The sequence below is a fragment of the Rutidosis leptorrhynchoides genome, chromosome 4 (assembly GCF_046630445.1).
Source record: "Rutidosis leptorrhynchoides isolate AG116_Rl617_1_P2 chromosome 4, CSIRO_AGI_Rlap_v1, whole genome shotgun sequence".
Lineage (NCBI taxonomy): Eukaryota > Viridiplantae > Streptophyta > Magnoliopsida > Asterales > Asteraceae > Rutidosis > Rutidosis leptorrhynchoides.
Window position 1 is genome coordinate 407,164,981 of NC_092336.1, and position 13,397 is coordinate 407,178,377.

Sequence of the window (13,397 nt, forward strand, 5' to 3'; positions counted from 1 at the left end):
GATTCAAAGCATAATTAAACCTCAAGTTCGCAGATTCAAAGCAAATTCAGACTAAATTCAGACTAAATTCACACATACTCCATATATAATCAAATTTCTGCAGACACACAAATTCAACATCGATTATGTGGAATCGAAGACAATTCATTTCAGTTAAGTATGTGAAACATAACATTTAGAACAGCTTGAGTAATAATACAATAAATTTAAACAAGTAAATTTACATATTATCACAATAAAACAGCTAACAAGAATAATATAACATTAGGTATAGCTAAACAAATTCATCAAAAGATCGATCGATCGATCGATCAATCAGAGTGCGAATCATCATCAGACGAAAACGAAGATGATGATGACGATGATGATGAATAAAAATTAGAATTAACAGGAAAGCAGAAAAACGTCCATAAACAAAGTGCGAATCGACGAAATTGTTGAAAGGGAAAGCAGAAAATTAGATTTAAAACTTGTTCGCTGCTTAATCGTTCAGGATTACAAGCTATGTATTGACATAAATCGGCGGAGATATTGGCTACTGCTACCACTAACGGACTGTTCATCACCATTGTTGATCGGATTTTGAATTTGTACAATAACAATCGGAATTTCGTGTTTGGGATATGAAATTAGGTTTAAATGGGGGAAATGAACTGACGTCAGAAAGCTGCTATGAATAAAATTGGGAACATGCGATTAGACGTGTGCTAGGCTTAACCGTATAATCATACAATTTTCTATTCTATTTCTTTTCTAAGTACAGTATTATTGAAATTATTATTATTATTTGTTAAGATTGAAAAGCCGCTACGTCTTTAATTTATTGTTCAGTATTTTATTTTGAGATGTATCATGATTAAAAATTTTCATTATATGATTTTAGTGTCATTGTTTTTAAAAAAAAAAAATAGAACATATATAAAAACTCGGTAGACTATCATCGAAAAATGAAGTCATGCAACGATTACAACTTGGATAATCCTTTTATTATATAATTTTAACTTAATTTATAAACTTGGGATATGTATTTCAGTGTGGAAAGGTTTTAAAACTCTTTTTGCACCTACCATTTCTTCTCGGTTTATGTCTACTATTTCTTCATAATCAAGCAATTAGTTTCGATAACAAACAAGTCTCTCAATTTCTACTGCTACTTGATTGATCATCAAAATCAATAAGAACCACTGCACTCTTTACGAGTTGAGCTCGAACAGAAAAATAAAGGTTTGACTTGAGCCGAGCTCAAACTTTACAAAAATCAAACGAGCCAAACTCGAGCTCAGCTCGTTTACAGCTCTAGATGACAATGATATTTACAACAAAGTTTTCAATAAATTCACCAAACAAATGTACTTTTTAATATATTCACCAAATAAAAGTATTAACTTGTACAACTAATGCATAAAGTATCCTCAAGATGTTGAAAACTCAGTGTATCCATCAAAACTAATGTATGTACAACATTAGTTCCAATGGTAAAATAATACTTGAAATACTTCGTTTCATTTACGAGAGAAACTAACATTTATTTGTGATGCTATGTACACCATCAATCTCCAAAAGTATGTAAACAACAGCCAATTTCAAGCTTTTGAAGTCACTTTAACTAGCAAAAAACTACATAAAACAGACAAGAAAACCCTTCCTAAATACATCTCGTTTAGTAACTTAAACCGAACAAAATCCAACAGATTAACTGTATTACAACACTTGAATTTTTAACTAAGAGCCATCATATTCACAAGTACGTTCAGCTTGAGAAACCTCCTTCTCCAACAACGCCGTTCTAATAAACCTTATCATCGACCGGGTTTTCCGGTACTCAAAGATCTGTAACAAACAAAAGCATGTATCGATTTTCTAGTGTTAAAACTGAGCGGACCGTCAGGAAAAATGCATAAAAACTGCGTACCTGTTCGGGGTCACTTCTTTAAAGCCAAATTTTCAATCCACGTGCCTTTACGTAAATAAACAAAAATAATGGAGAGTAGTTTTACTTTATCATCAGTAACATCACGCAATGTACCCCGGAAAAGTCCAAGTCACCCATTGTCATCCAATGATCCTATTGGATAGAGAAACAAAGGAAAATTAGTCATAAATGCTAAATAACAATAACAATAGCAATAGCAAAAACAAATAGAAAACAAAATAATGTATATATGCTTACCCATATGTCATTGATGGTATAAAATCATTTCCAGTCTCCGAATCTATGATAGGATGGAAGCAATCCTGTTAACATTAAACTAACGAATAAAAATTACTATGTACTAACTACTTTAGCATACACAAAATCCGTTACCACCAGAATACAAAAACATAAAAATATAGAAACTACTCACCTGAAATATAACAAAAGCTTGTGCAAGTAGATCTATGTTTTCTTCGGAAACATCCTTACCTCCAACAATAACTCATCTCAAATCGAAATCAGTGATATTTTCTGTATCACTATTCTGCAACTTTTCCCTATATGCATATACTTAATGTGTAGTAAGGTGAATCTGATCAAAAGAAAGTAGCATAGGTAATCAACAAGTTATCACAGTAAGCTTCTCGTAGCAAGTAGCGAAAAAGTAGCAAGCGGAAGGTGATCACAACTCATGATCAAAAACAAGTAACATGTAGCTTGCAGTATGATTTTGATCATAATATGTGATCAGAAGTAGTGGCAGTAGCAACAGCAGCAGATTAGCAAGAAAGAAGCAGTTTACAACAGCAGAAGAAAGAAGCAAGAAGAAGTATTAATTTGATTAGAGGCACCAACAAAATAGCAAGAGGTTATCAGCAAGTTGGCAAGGTATCAAGACTAACAAAAATGGCAAGATAGTTTTTCTTTTTTCTTTTTTTTTTTTTCCTTTTTTTCATCGGTATGTGCTTTGTTACTCATTTAATTTTCATAATTCATCTGAATTTGTGAGTTAATTGAAGACATGTTGCAACAATTGGTATTAGAGCTACGGAACCAGATGTGTGGATGGCGCCGAGTGGCAGACCCTAAATGAAGATGACACACGAGTGTAATCATTGTAACAGTAGACGTTCAAACCGAAATGATTGTGAACGAGACCGGGGAAGAGGTCGTGGTCCGGAAAGAGTCGAGATGGTGTTGAACGTGCCGCATTATGTGTGATGAACGAGTACAAAGGATAAACCGATTAAGGGAGTGATTGTTGGAGAGAATCGATTAAAAGGTGCAAACCAAAGTCCCACATCGGATATGAGAAGAAACAAATGTAAGCACATAAGATTAGGGGAACCTCCCTCTATTACCAATTGGTGTTAGAGTACTAGGGACTCATGAGCTTATGTGTTGTGTTGGATGTAGGGTTTGACTGTCCGGATAAACCTTTGAATCGTGTAATCACTTTCGCGATAAAGTATTTCGACCCTATATATATATTGTCTTAGGGTTACACGAAATCTTTATTCATGATAAAACAAAGGCAACAACTCCTATATAGGCGATTAATATGTGGAGTTAAGAACATATAGGTTTATGTATATTATGAATGTTCAAAGTTTCATCCCTCATCATTCTTGAATGTGAGACAAACACGCTCTATATATAGAGTATGCAAGGTTGCACCCTTTGACAAAAAGGTACCATGAATGGTCACACCTTTTGGTGAAATGGTACCATGAAAAGTTACACCACTTCGAAATTGCACCATTTCATGAAAAGCTTACACCATTTCATTAATAGTTGTGTTTATTGGACAAAAAGGCACCAACTAACAAACATAACCTTTCAATTAAATGACTCTAGTTAGCTTAAACAAACGTGTACTCCACACCCTCCTAACTTGTTATAAAGCTTAACTCGAAATCCATTTATCTCAAGTAAATCACCTTATCACACAAAATGACCGATGACATTAAAAGCACCAACATGTTATAGGGCCTAAAACGATCCTACACTTCTTATCTGAGGAGACACTAAAAGATGGCTTCATCGCTGACCTTAATTCAGTCTTTGATGACCTCATATACCCAAAAGATAAAAGCACCTTCTTATATTAATACATGTATTTTTTTGAATATTGTCCTAAAATAACGGAAGGGACCTGAAAACTCGGACTATAAAATTGTCACATTAAAAGCGAGAAACGAGCCTTTTATGATAGATTTAAAACAAAAGAACCCACTTTTCTAAATTTATACGCATGTGAAATGTGGTATTTAAGGATTTGTTGTGGTGCACAGACTGACTATGGTGTAAGAACATGAGATTTTTATAAATTCAACCGTTAAGAAGCAACAAAATAAAAGGTAGTAGTAAGCTAATAATATAACATCTAACAAGTGCTATTTTACACCGAAAATCAATCAATTGTTATTACCATTGTTGCAATATTAAATTATTTAGCTTTAATCGCATATATGTGAATCATATTCGTGGAATCAACTTTCCTTCATTAATCAATGCTTATCATATTTTGTCGTCTCCATTATGATGACACAGAAAAGCGGAGAGGGATAATAAAGAAATCTATATGAATATACACCGACCATCATGAAAGATGAACAGCACACGAATCACGGAATCATCGAGCTTTATCTTCTAGTGGATATTGTATTTGGCTACTATAGCATTATTATTTCTTGATATAAGTACCATTTATGTGACGTATTATTAATATTAATATTAAATTATTATCGTCCCCTTTCATTAATATTTTCTACTTTGCGGTCTAGACAAAGGGCCTGAAAGATCTTCAGGTAATCCAAAGCAAAAATGTATGGAAAAATATATATATGTGACTACTTTAATTTTCATTTATAAACCTAGTAAGATTAAATATCTGAAGACCTTCCACATTTATACGTGAATCACTTACCACTAGTCTTTCTTGGATATTTTAAATTAGCATTTAGTTATTAAATAATAATGCTCCGTTTTCCTGTTCCCATGTTGCCAGGCATTTGTTACAAACAGAAGCTATGACCCCATCGGGTACGGATGATACTTAGTACTGTGAGCTACAGCGGAAAAAAAAAGAACATTCTTATTAAGTAATCGGATGCTCATTTAAAATATCCAAGAAAGGCAAGAGGTAGATGATTTCACGTACAAATGTGAAAAGTCTATATAATAGGTCGGCAGATAGTTTTATTAGGGTTATAGTTGAAATGTAAAGTAGCCATATAGATTCTTCCATACATATTTACATTGGATTGCCAATCTTTCAAAACTCTTTGTGTGGACTGCAAAGTAGAACATATTTATGAGAAGATGCGTTAATAAATTAATATTAATACATCACACAAAAGGTTCTTATCCAAACAAATATAACAATAATAATATAGTATTCGGATACAATATTGACTAGAAAGATAAAACTTAGTGATTCGTGTACAGCCCATCTTTCATAATAGTGAGTGTATATTCCTATAGATTTCTTTGTCATTTCCCTCCGCTTTTCCATGTCATCATAATGTAAACAACAAAAATAAGCATCGAATCAAGAAAGGAAAGTTTATCACAGGAATATAGTTCAGGTATATGCGATTAAAGCTAATTACTTGTATATTGCAACAATGATAATAACAAGATTCCCGATGTAAAACATCACTTGTTAGATGTTAGATGTTATATTATTAGCTTACCACCCCCCACCCCGTCGTTTTGCTCCTTCGTAACGGTTGATTTAATAACAACCATCAATTCCAAATTTCCAACACTATGATCAGACCATGTAACACAACAAATCCTTAAAAACCACATTTCACATGCATATTAGTTTAGTAGATTGAAGTTTTATAAGATACAAGACATACAATTCCAAAAACGAAGCACAATGTTTAATGCCCTTCAAATGAACTCGATATAAGATTCAACATCAATACAGCCCTTTCAGTGTGAAATTAAATTAAAAAAATAACAAAAAAAAACTGGCTATGATAAATCATCAGAACAAATATACACTTTAAACACATGTTAGGTGCAAAATTAGCAACAAGATCCATAAAAATTTTGGTCAGGGAGTAGTAAACATGATAGCACTTTGAATCAGCACCCGTTAGTGGATGAAGATCCATCCAGAAAAAGAAGCCAAAATGATTCAAAACACAGACCTAATCTTCCTTCTAAGTCTAAAGATCGACGACTGTTATAACCATAATCAAACTTAAATTGCTATTCATTCAATCAAGATACAAAAGAAACCTATAATAAGTACAACAACGGAAAATGATAAATAGAAATATGAATGAACTATAGTATAGATCGGTAAAAATATCGATTGGCACACCTTTGATGAAAAAGCAGCCGGAGAGAGACGAGTAGATGGATAGAAGAGTGGTTGATTGGTGGTGTTGTGAGACGGAAGCAGCTGAAAGAGATGAATATAAAATAAACCCTAAAAATGGAGATTTAAAGTCAACACTAGAAACTAGACTAAAGGAGTAAAGGGTCGTTGGGCTTCCGATCTTTCATTTTCATATCTACTTTTTTCAACTTTTTCTTTTCTCCGACACTTATCTCTTCCAATCAAGTCCACGGGCTTCTCCCTTTTTTAACATTTTGAAGGTTTTAGTGATGATGTCCTCTCCGACAACCGACATCTCGCCAGTGGTTCAGTGTTTCTAAGCTTACCGTCAAGAATAAAGGTCCTTCGTTCCTCTCCGACGGCTTTTTGCGTCGATCTAATGCTCCGGTATCTCCTCTAGTTTTCAGGCGACGAATCCGGGTCTTGGATTCTGGAAACCGTAAGGGTTTGGGGTGTTTCTTGGTGGCGTTTCCGGCGGTGGTAGGTAAGCCTTGTCGTATCTTGTCTTCGTCTCCTCCGTTGTTTCTCTTCTCGGTTTGGTTTGTAGGCGACGAGTTCCGCCTGGAACTCTACATCTCACTAACTTGGGCTTCAATTTTAGGTGGAGGTGGGTTTGATTTGGCGGGGCTTAGGTGGAACGTGTTTTGTGTTGAAATCCAGCAGATCTAAGTGGTCCGGCCGCCGTCGGAGACTGTCGAGGGGTGGAGGTGGCTGCTCACGACCTTGAGTGGTTGATAGCAGCTGCTACTGGTTCTCGGCGGTTTAAGGAGGTGGCAGACAGTGGTCGACGGCCACCGCGAGCTGCCATTGGTGGTTGTCTGGCGGCCGGTAGTGGCTGGCAACGACTGGTTTAGTTGTTGACATCCCTAGTGGTCTTTGGTAACTTAAAGTGGTGATGGTGGTGGTTGGTTGTCGCGGGCGGTCGCCGGTTGTTACTAGCGACTGCTAGAGGATGTTGTTGGACCGCTGGAGTTCTGTGGGATTGTTAATGTTCTTAGAAAATTGGTGAAGATGACTGGTTCCTTTACGGGTTGATTTCGCATTTGGATCTGTTTGGTTGCCGTAAGTTTGGTTCGTTCATTCCATTTTCCCGTCGTTAGGTCTCTTGTGGGCTTGATGTTGTTTTCGGCGCTGTTAACGTAGTTAACTTCGGTAAATAAGCCTCAGGTTAGTATTTTTGGGTTGCCCGGTGATTGTGTTGAATTTGCGGTTTCTGTGGGGTGTTGATGCAGGGGTTGGTTACGGGGTCGGGTTTATGTGTATGTGTGTAGGCTTATGATTGATAGTCTTGATTTTATGTAATCTCTGTGTATTGTAATTGTAATTCAATTGGGCTCGCTCTATAGTTATTGTTGCCGTTCGTATGGTTTCGAAACGCACAGAGCGAGGGTCAATATGTTTTGGTCGTTTGTGACTAGTGAAATGTCCCGTTCATATTGATTATAAACGTTCCATATTAATTGATTTCGTTGCGAGGTTTTGACCTCTATATGAGACGTTTTCCAAAGACTGCATTCATTTTTAAAACAACCATAGCCTTTATTTTATCAATAAAGGTTTTAAAAGCATTACGTAGATTATCAAATAATGATAATCTAAAATATACTGTTTACACATGACCATTACATAATGGTTTACAATAGAAATATATTACATCTGTAGAAACCCGTCCTAATCCATCCGGACGAAGTCCGTATCGATTATAAACGATTCACAATAGTTGATTACATCGCGAGGTACTTGACCTCTATATGATACATTTTACAAACATTGCATTCGTTTTTGAAAAGACAATATTTCATTACATCGAAAGTTGACGGCATGCATACCATTTCATAATATATCTAACTATAATTGACTTAATAATAATCTTGATGAACGCAACGACTCGAATGCAACGTCTTTTAAAATATGTCATGAATGACTCCAAGTAATATCTCTAAGATGAGCAAATGCACAGCGGAAGATTTCTTTCATACCTGAGAATAAACATGCTTTCAAGTGTCAACCAAAAGGTTGGTGAGTTCATTAGTTTAACATAAATAATCATTTCCATCATTTTAATAGACCACAAGATTTTCATTTTCAGTTCTCATAAATATACGTCCCATGCATAGAGACAAAAATATCATTCATATGGATTGAACACCTGGCAACCGACATTAACAAGATGCATATATAAGAATATCCCCATCATTCCGGGACACCCTTCGGATATAATATAATTTCGAAGTACTAAAGCATCCGGTACTTTGGATGGGGTTTGTTAGGCCCAATAGATCTATCTTTAGGATTCGCGTCAATTAGGGTGTCTGTTCCCTAATTCTTAGATTACCAGACTTAATAACAAGGGGCATATTCGATTTCGATAATTCAACCATATAATGTAGTTTCGATTATTTGTGTCTATTTCGTAAAACATTTATAAAAATTGCGCATGTATTCTCAGCCCAAAAATATAAAGGTTAAAAAGGCAAATGAAACTCACAATACTGTATTTTGTAGTAAAAATACATATGACGACATTGAACAATGCAGGGTTGGCCTCGGATTCACGAACCTATATCAATTGTATTTCTATTAAAACATATAATAGAAATCTCATAATTTTATTTATTTATATATATTATTTATATATTTCGTAGTTATATAAGATTTATACTAGATTCTATTTAAAACATATACTTTATTTTATATCTTAAATTATATGTTGTATATATTTATTAATTTGTATATGTATTTAAAGTGATTAATATAGTTATATTAATATCTATATATATTTAGTATTATATTATAAATACCTAATTTGTTGTATATAAGTTTGTATATATGAAATGTTAATATTATTTTTTTTATATATAGTTATGCGGAATATTAATATAATTATAGTATATGTAATAACTATGTTTTATGTACAAAATATTTATTTGTTTAAAAAAAATATAGTTTTGATATTAATGGTTTACTAATAATAATAATAATAATAATAATAATAATAATAATAATAATAATAATAATAATAATAATAATAATAATAATAATAATAATAATAATAATAATAATAACTTTGTTAAAATTGATAATATTAATAAAGATAATGTTAATAATGAGACATTTGTTTAATAATAATAATAATAGTTACAAAAGTGATACTTGTACTAATATTAATGAGAAACATGATAACTTGTTTTATATTTTATAATAATAGTAATAACCCTAATCATAATATTATTAATACATATATTAGTAACAATAACTATATTTCATAAATGATATTATTAATAATCATAGTAATTATAATACTAACACTATTATTAATTATAATACTTATAAATATAAATGTGGTAATAATTACAATCATAATACTAACAAAAATAATAATAATCATAATTGTAATAATAACATAACAATAATAATAATAATAATAATAATAATAATAATAATAACTTGATATGGAAACTACCTTTAGAAAGCCTCACTTAAAAAAAATTTCGCGAGCAGGGCTCGAACCCGAGAACTCTCGCTTCCCCGACACTCTCCTAAACCATTCCGCTATGCTTGCTTTTCTGTTTTATTTCTAGAACCAATTTACTTTAACCCGTATTGTTATTCTGTTTCTACTCTCTTCATCTTCTTCTCTAATAATCGATCAGAGACCCATACAAGCAAACAGCAAAGAATTTGATTCTAAAGCTTTTAAACGAAAACAGAATCGATCCTTATAAATTGTTTGTATTAAATAGTAAACGAAAGAAAAAATTAATTAAAAAAAAACCGCTGTTTCATCGTGGAGAAACTCAAATGGTGATTTCAAAATGAGACAGTTTTAATCAAAACTTTCTTCACAACATAGGTAGTAAAACAACCCTAGAATCTTTCTGAACAATTAATTTAAACATAAACCTTAAAACGAGCTTAAATTTCGTGAAGAACAAAAATGTTGACTTTTGGATTCTAAACTTTGACTCCGCAATTAGAGCTCAATATAATGAATTGACAGATGAGATTTTGCAGAAAGTTTACTTGTGGGATTCCTAACAACATTGCGATTACAAATTTTGAAATTTAACACTAATTTGAGGTTTTGATTAAAAGTGATATAACAGAGGTGTCGAGGAGAAAAAATAAAATAAAATTTCTGTTTTGATTTATTTGACTAAACTGGTACCAGTTATCATTTGCATATTGATGATAGAAAGTTAAATAATTCTCCTCAAACATAAACTATTCGACTCATATGATTTGGAATCAGTCGACACATATTGGAGCCAGGGAGTTGAATACAAAAAGAAATAAAGTTGATAGAGATGGCCAACTAATTTCGTACGATTTTGTGATCCATTATTAGACAGGGATAAAATTTTACACAATCTGATTATTGAACTTCCACGAATTCTTTTCCATCTGTATGTATAATTTTCATATAAATCATATTAGTACTTAATAAAATACAATTATTATAATACTTTTAATATTACTAATAATAAATAATAATAATAGTAATAATATTAGTTAATAATATTGTTAAAAATGCTATTAATAATAATAATTTTGATAATAATGATAACAATGAGGATAATGCTAAAAGTATTGCTAATAGTGTTTTTATATGAAAATGGTAATAAAAATAATGATAAAAGTATCAATAATAATTTAAATCATGATAGCAGATAATATTTAATTTACAACTAAATAAAAATTTTAGTCATTCTTATAGTAATGTTTATATTTAAGTATTTATTTTGATAATCATAATCTTAAATTTATTAAAATTTTAATATATAACGTATTTTAATATTCCTAATAATGATATTGATAATAATGAAAGTAGTAGTAATATAGTTTGTCATTACTATTATACTTTTTAACTTGTTACATCATATATTATATATGTAAATATGAATACATTAAAAATGTTTTATATATATATATATATATATATATATATATATATATATATATATATATATATATATATATATATATATATATATATATATATATATATATATATAATATTATATATCTATTTTCTATAATATATTATTTCATAATAGAAATAGGTATTATAGATTTCAACACATAATATTTATATCTTTTAAATATAATACAATATGTTTATACTTATTAATAGAAATCGTATATAGATTCATATATATATATACATATACATTAGTAACTTATTTATTCTATTTGTTAATTTACATATTAAATTTTAACGATTCAATTATATCTTAATATTTCCACTACTTACATTTATATTTATATTTATATGTATATATTTATTTATAACCATTGTTCGTGAATTGTCGGAATCGGTCAAAGTCAAATGAATTCATGTAAACTGTTTTAAAAATTGAGACTCAACATTACAGACTTTGCTTATCGTGTCAGAATCATATAAAGATTAAATTTAAATTTGGTCGGAAATTCCCGGGTCATCGCAGTACCTACCCGTTAAAGAAATTTCGTCCCGAAATTTGAGTGAGGTGGTCATAGCTGATAATAAAAATATTTTCATGACAAATATGAGTTGATAAATAGAGTTTTATCATCATTGAGTAATATGAATAAGACAATTCGATTACTCGAGGAGTACGAGTGAAGCTATCACTAAATAGTGAAATGAGAAAGACAAGTTTCATCATAACTTTTGACTAGTCATAGTTGAATTTCCGGAATTCAAGGGATTTAAAGAAAATCTTCGTAATCTATAAAAGATCTGATTGTTCGGTGAAAAATGAAATTAAGATCTCTATAATTAAATACAGTGATCTGCCTCGATTACTCTGTCTGATATTTTCACTATAAATTTAAGCTCTTCCGTTTCATTATTCTCACCATTCCTATACTTTCTTTCTTAGTTCATACATCCAAAAGATTGTGAAAATACTTAGTCCAGCTCTAATCCCTAATATTTTCCTACTTATCAATATGTCATCCTTCTTTTCAATCTTCTACCAGAAAAATCTGCTTACTTTTAATATAACCTTGGGGTGCTACTATTCTTAATTATACCATGTCTTATATTGTTATTCGTATTAATATTCACGGTTTGTAGCCTCCGTGTTGTTATTGGACTTCATATTTTCTCTTATATTTTGGAGCTCTTTGACTTTTTATTCTCTTCTCGACCTCTAGTAAAGCGAGTAATGGTCCAGAATTCGTAAGTATGGAGTTTAGAATGAACTTAATGTTCTAAACAAGAAAGAACGTAATAGCACAATTTGATTAGTCAAATTACCAGAATCACTGGGAATAGAACTATCAAGAATATACTTTCTTGATATGTTCAGAAGTTAAGCAGAATGAAAGAGTTATGTAACATGGCACATGATGATGTTATGCTCTGTGAATCATCACGCTCCATTAGAAACTCAGCATGACTTACTGTAATATAATCACGTTGATCAAGTGTCATTATATTATACTAACTCATGTATCAGTTCCCAACATTACTTCAATAACATTCATATTTTAAGCTCGAAAGTTTACAGAATATAGAAACTAACAGTTTCTATATGATGTAACACTGATAGCACGAAGAGATTAATGATTTTAGATAAGAATAGTTATAAAAATATCTTCAGAAATATGGAGAATATTTATAATGAAAGATACGATGATATCTTGGAATTTCTAATATCGAAGGATGGTGAAGAAAATTTGTCCGCAAGAGTTTGGAGTCAGAAGCAAGGTATTCGCTAAAGATTTCATCCGAAACAGAATCATCAGGATTCTTAATGTACAAGTTTAGTCTTGTGATTTGTCCACGGTTTTCTTCCTGGTTAGCTCAATCCGTTTTTCAGTTCCAACTTTTCTGAGCTTTTCTAACATACTATTCTTTATCATCAAACTTCCGACGATTAAAGTCGTTTGCGATTGTCTACAGTTTCTGCTACTTCATTCAGCTTTTTCAACATTCAGAGTATTGATTTGTAGACTGAGTGATTTTCAGAATTTCAGAATGAAAGATCATAATTCTAAGAGATGAATGTTATACATATAACTGTTGACGTAGATATGCTGTGAGTTTTCAAAGTGCTAATTGCTGATTCTCTGTAATTGGTATGTCAGTTCTCGTTACAAGATGCGGATGAGTATATGATAGGGTTTCAATGA

At 31.5% G+C, this 13,397-nt stretch overlaps 1 long non-coding RNA gene across 2 annotated transcripts; it reads right to left on the reverse strand.

Moving 5' to 3' along the window:
- Window positions 1–1,721: 1,721 nt before the first annotated feature.
- LOC139844130 (uncharacterized) lies at window positions 1,722–6,440 on the reverse strand. Of its 2 annotated transcripts, none has more exons than XR_011757834.1 (5): window positions 6,258–6,440; window positions 2,346–2,472; window positions 2,171–2,235; window positions 1,913–2,065; window positions 1,722–1,830 (listed from the first exon to the last, which is right to left on the reverse strand). It is a non-coding gene; the product is annotated as an uncharacterized lncRNA (long non-coding RNA). The 2 variants fall into 2 exon arrangements; XR_011757833.1 differs by having other exon boundaries at window positions 2,346–2,507.
- Window positions 6,441–13,397: the final 6,957 nt, after the last annotated feature.